Raw genomic sequence first — 6,519 nt, forward strand, 5'->3', positions numbered from 1 at the left:
GTTTAGACTGTTTGGGAGCTTCGAAAATATAAATGTTTGAACCTTAAATAATGAAATCATAAGTTCACTTTATGGCGTTTAGCGATCTGATTGGCTTCCGCTTGTTGAATTTTAAATTTTGCTTGATTCCTAGCTGTGAGAATTGAAAAAAACCCACCAAATGACACTTTTTATGCATTTCATTGAGAATCACTGGTAAAATAAATTGTTAGATAAGACGTTGTGACGGACTACCAAGATCGTCATCTGCATCGTAGATTATTGGCATATATAAATTTCGGGGATGTAGCCCACATTGCGAATCGTTTACGTCAGGGGGATAATAATTTCCCTCTTCCTCTGAGCAAATATTGGCCATCAATATAAAGTTATAAAGTACATAACGCCATAGATTACGCTAACCAAAGAAATAACTAAATTGATTTTAAAGTATTCTTCCTGACTGAAATATATTTGACTGTGTTTACCTTGAAAATGTGAAATGATATTCTTTTTTTTTACTATTAAGTTTCTCCTTTGTCAACGTTCATAGCACGTTTAGACGACAAAAAAAAATCGAGCACCTCTTTTCCATTTGACTTAGTTTTTCTTCCCCATGCGATCACGGTTGAAAAAGCAGGTTGAACCAAGCAAGACAAAATGACATTATATATTGTTTTTTTAGTTCGACAGTCTGTCATAGGAATCCCGAAACTTTCCGTTAACAAAGAAAATCCCTGGACTGTATAAGGCTGATTGATTCCATAGCTGTTGTGGTGGATCATTGGCTCGATTGCTTGTAGATAGATTGCAACTCCAGAATAGACGTTGATCCTGGCCACAAATACAGGAAAGGTAAGGGTTTGCCCCTGCGGTTCCGCAATTTGTTCCAAACTCTAATCTCCTAGGTGTCCGTGTAAGACTCGATGCGGTGTACGGTTTAGAAAATAACACCTATATTTATCCTCTGTGTGCACAGGAATGACACGTATAGCCTGACTTGTGCTCGCCCGATGTACAAATTGCCTTTCCTTTGGGAACATACGCTGTCGGTGTGCAGCGTAGGAGAGGTGCGGCCCACAAGGATATGTGTGACTAGGTTGTGAAAGCATACATGTACACTAGTCTAGTACTAGACTATATTTGTGCTGCCTACACCTCTAACAGGATGTTTTATATTTGGTACGCACCAACGCCAATCCAACATATGTGCCAGATGCCAATGAATAACTTCGTTTATGCCACGAGGAGGACATTGAAGCACATCGCTAGATGTGCAAAAATGGTGTCATAAAAAACAGTATCTACGGCCCATAATGCTATAGTGTAACGAGAGACACGCGGGAACAGAGCGCCTGGAGCTAACATTGGTCCAAACGACCTAGACCAGGCATGTATAAGCTACAACCTGCGAGCTAGTTTTATTCGGTTACAAATACATCATATGGCATGGCTTCAAATACCACTATCGGGCCCGCGCTCTGGAGGACGTTGCACATTCCTGACCAAGACTGCCCCCCTCTCTGTTTCTAGAATTTCTCTTTTACACCTGCTCATTCGGTTTTTTAGAAACAGCAAGTCAAACCGTTGTTATTTAGCCACCGTCGACTGAAAGGCGATATGTAAATAACATTTTCCGATTAAACCATGTTTGGTGACTTGTAAATCCACGCGTCATAACACAACCCTCTTTCCGTGGCCATTTTGAATTTCGCGACATATACGGATGTTACCAAATACTGGTATTTGTCTGAACTGTACGCAGGTTTAAATAGGTTTTCCCGCAACTAAATATCACATTTTAATAAACCAGTGAGAAGAATCAATATCAAGACATATTTGAAAGTTTGCTTTATCGGACTAACATACATACAGACAGACACACATATCTTTCATTGATGCTGGTGGTCAAAATATATTTAATAAGTAATTTTGATTTTTTATGCGCTCCCTTGATTGGCCATATCCTGAAGTTATTCATGTCTGAATTTCTGAAAACCAACTCTTATGTTCTCCAAGGAAACAGTATTTATTTACTGTTATCACAAGAACTCTTCCTTTGCCCTTTACAGAGATGTGCCATCAATTTCATCAAAAAAATTATTACATCGCAATTCGATTAAGTAAATTATAATCTTTATTTCTTCCGTGTCTTCTGTGTCTCTGTAGTGGTGTGTAAGAAATGTTGCTGTTAAGTATGTTCCATTTTCACACACACACACACATACACACACCCTTGTTTTTAAGGAAGGTAAGTTGTGTGCTTCTGTGGTTCGCGATACTCTTAAATTTTGTTATATGGATGTATTACTACATTCCTATACGAATTTATAAAAATTGTTTGCTTTTTAGCTATTTGTGTATGATCCACAATGGATTTTATTTGATTAAAATGGCTTAATTATTCTATCAGGGTAAATTTTTGGCAGGTTGCCATGAAACTGCTACACGTTTCACGATTGATTGTATATAGACTACATATAATGATTTCCATGTGTTCATGCACAGTTAAAGAAATAAGAGGGAAATAAATCAGCGGTTAGAAAGTAGATATCTACTAGAATTTTGTATAATTTCCTAATTTTTTACAGATGTAAAATTGAATTATACGGCTTGACTAGCTTCTTTGCTATTTTGATTCATACATTGAAAATCAAAAAAATAAAGATAATGAACGAGTTCAATAATTGAGAAACATTGCAGATAATAAAACGTTTACCCTTTATTTGCACATAATATCACGTTTTCCCTTGAACTATATTTATCGAAGGGCCATACTAATATTTAACTGAGAACTTTGCTATTTTCCTGCCTGCTGCCAACTTTGGAATCAGGACATATTTGTATAATAGGGCCACTGCAATTAAGCGGTATTTAAAATTCAATGGTGCGGTCTGAATTCATAGATATTTCCTCATAGAGCTTTGATTGGCAGATAACTTCGTTCTGTAATTTCTCATTTAGAGGCAAACTGAAATGTCAGGAGTGAAGCAACGATAATCAGATAAATTCTTACACCCGAAGTCTCTTATGCCTAAGAAAATCATTTACAAATGATAGCCGATGCTTTCTCTCTCTCATTCTCTCTCTCTCTCGCTGTCTCTCTCTGCAGTGATGAAAACTCAACCAAAATGATGGGATAATTAACGTATGACTGAGCTTTCTAAATGAAGCAAACAGCCCAAAAACAAGTCTAATTAGATAATTAGTGTTTGTGTCAGTGTATTTATTATAAGTATTTCGATTCTGTTGTTTTAAACTATCACTGACTGCTTGTCGAAGGGAACCTACAAAGATAAACAGATAATTGTAAGAGTACGCTTTCTCTCTTTGTCTGTCTCTCTGTCTCTCTGGTACAAATATTGAAAAAAGTTTTATTTGAAAAGTAGTTTTCAAAGGAATTAAAATATTGCACATACTGTATATTTTACAGTTTCAAGAAGAAAGAATATATTATGTGCATGCTAGAATCCATTAAAAACTGATTATACTTGTAACACATGAACATTGCTATATTGGCTTAAGATGTCATTTACGTTGCTATACGGAATGAAAATAACAGTTACCTTTTTAGACCTGGTTACAAATTACATTTTGAATCAAACATAATTCGGATGTTCATGAATTCTATTTTGTGCAAGCAACTAAACACGTATCATTTATTCGCATTGGTTTTCAGCATGTTTGTTCAAGCTTTAGTTACAAGATTTTTCTCACTAAAGATGTAATATAGGTGGGATATATTTTCCCATTACACCTGTATTTTTAAACAATTGATGCACTAATTATGTCCGCTATCTATGAACTTGTGTCAGTTGATTCAACATTAATATATGAAAATATCACTTTATATATATATATATATATATATATATATATATATATATATATATATATATATATATATATATATATATATATATATATCAGGAATTTGTATATAAATTTGCATGGAACCAAGGATTTTGTTTCATCTCTCTGATAGATATTGAAATGAATATTTCAATAATTACTGAAATTGATTCATTACCATATTTATTATGCTGGCCATTTTTTATATAGATTTTATCTAAAAGGTACTAGATAAATTATTGTCGCGATTGTTAGAACTGCTACCTTCATTTCATATTTGTTAATCTGCAAGGCGGTGACACGATTTCCTTCAAGCTGACCAACTATATATATATATATGCACACACACACACACACACACACACACACACACACAAAGAATATATACCTCCAGTGTGCGGTTGTTTGAAACAGTGTTTTTTTAACTCATTCGTTGGGTATAACATATCCCCGAAATGGAAACATAGTGCCATATAAAGAGACTTGAGGTTCTGCTAGACCTAACGATTATAAATCGACCAACTTTAGAGAGTAGATAATCAAACTCTATTTTCTTTTCGCCGACCACGCATACCAAATATGCTGAATATAAACAAAATGAAGAATATCACTGAACATTTATTTGACCATTTTTTACATAGGAAATTTGAATAGTAGGTAAGAAAAAGTATAAGAAGGATGTTAGATAGGATTAAAACCTGTGAGACTACATCGACGAAAAGGCGAAAAAATCTTTTGCATAGGGAACAAATATTTTTCGGAATTATTCTACCGGGAGGTAACACGATGGCGTTTTTCAGCGATTGTTTTGATATTGAGGTATGTCATGGTAAAAACGTAAGAAAACATGTAACGTTAAGAGACATCACATCAGACACTGCATTGAAAATATTAGGTGTACAGTCTGTTGACTTCAACCGAAGATGGCAAAGCCTGATGGTGTCAATGATGTCGACATTGATATTGATGACGGCATTCATATTGATCACGTCATATCTTGTGCCTTACTTGATTTGTCTCAGAATGATAAATATTTTCTAAAATTGTTCAAACACCGTGTAGAAGATAGCAAATAGAAACATTTGAAAAGAAGGTAAAATACCTTACCTTAGAGGACAAAGACATAAATAACACAATAAAGATGTTAAAACAAGCAATATATCCAATTACATTGGAGTTATTTTCCGATTAGAGAGATAAGTCATATCCTTCTTCCCTAATGCATAACTTATTTATTCAGAGCGATTGACCCAACAATGCATATAAAGTGGATTTTCCAAGCATTCTCCTTCACAGCGACTGGTGTGGAGTCTTGTTAATAATCTTTGTAGTTTCACGTAATTACCTATCAAACAGTGTTTTCTTTGTTCTTCAGAACTAATAGATACATCAAAATATCTATTTCATGACTGATCGTAAATGTTGGTTCTCTTCCGAGAAGCTAAAACATCATGAGGTTTACATCAGCTGAGATGGAAGCGCAATGACGAAAATGAATTTACTGATTTTTCTAATAAAGATGTCCATTTCAGATCCCAGTCAACATGATGTCCACTTCCGTGACTGTCCTCGTTTGTGTGACACTGTGTATTATCATAGCTGAGACGGACGGACGACAGTGCTGGTATCGGTTTGGCCGTTGTTATGACAAGGGGGACATGCGGGGCAAATGTGGTGATTCAGGCGGCACTTGCCTTCTCCTTCCAAGCAAGCTGGAATGCAGATGCAGTTCTTCTTCGCATGCCTTTGACCGGACCCGTAAAATTCATGAAAGCAAAGGGTACTTAAGACAAGGAGAAAAATAGTGATACAGTCGTAACTATATGCATAGTCGACTTTTATTTTCCTTCCGGAAATGAAGACATTCGTCAACATGAGTAGAAAACATTAGATGATGCTGACATATTTGTTATATCTGCTTACTTTCTTTTGCATTTAAAAATTAAAATTTTTATGGCACGAAGTATTGCCAAGTTTAATACAGAAATAGAACATTATATGATGGCAGACCGTATATTTTAACGAAAGGTACGATATCACTTTGGTTAGTTTGAAAACCAAAATAATCTTTGTGCAGTCAAATGTCATTTCGAATATGACTTGTATTTAATGCATCTTCACTCCCCTTTTTATATTCTTGCTTCTTTTTACTTAGTCAAGAATACTAGAAATAAATATTAATCAAAATTAATTATATTATTTTATGGTGGTACAAACGAATTTCACTTAGGAAATAATTACAGCAGACTTGTTTTGAACGACAGTCAAAATAAATTGATAATAATGAAAGCAGCGTCAAACATCTCAGGTTCATTTTGAATTTATTTATTTGATTTGATGATATTTATTCAGGCGATACAGTGGGAAATGTACCATTATATAACGTCGACTTCGACATATTTCACTTGAATTGCATATTGGTCACAATTAGAAATATCATGCTCGTGAAAATGCAGTTGTGTGTCATACAACTATAGGCATACCCTCTCACAACACAAAGTATACACAAATACATAGGATACACACACAATACAAAACATAACCCAATACGTAAAAATAAAACATATCTGATACAAATGCTGGATCATACGGGAAAAGAGATAAGTAAAACGTCGAAAAGAAGAAACTTTTGCGTACAGGGGATTGACATTGTATATTTCACTCCATATTACCCTCTGAAGGTTAAAA

The 6,519-nt window shown here is 34.7% G+C and overlaps 1 long non-coding RNA gene across 1 annotated transcript; it reads left to right on the forward strand.

Moving 5' to 3' along the window:
• Positions 1-3,087: 3,087 nt before the first annotated feature.
• On the forward strand, positions 3,088-6,022 carry LOC149783137 (uncharacterized). The gene is made up of 2 exons (XR_016413556.1): positions 3,088-3,288; positions 5,364-6,022. It is a non-coding gene; the product is annotated as an uncharacterized LOC149783137 (long non-coding RNA).
• The last annotated feature ends 497 nt before the right edge of the window (positions 6,023-6,519 follow it).

The sequence above is a fragment of the Sinohyriopsis cumingii genome, chromosome 14, assembly GCF_028554795.1.
Source record: "Sinohyriopsis cumingii isolate HCF-2022 chromosome 14, ASM2855479v2, whole genome shotgun sequence".
NCBI lineage: Eukaryota > Metazoa > Mollusca > Bivalvia > Unionida > Unionidae > Sinohyriopsis > Sinohyriopsis cumingii.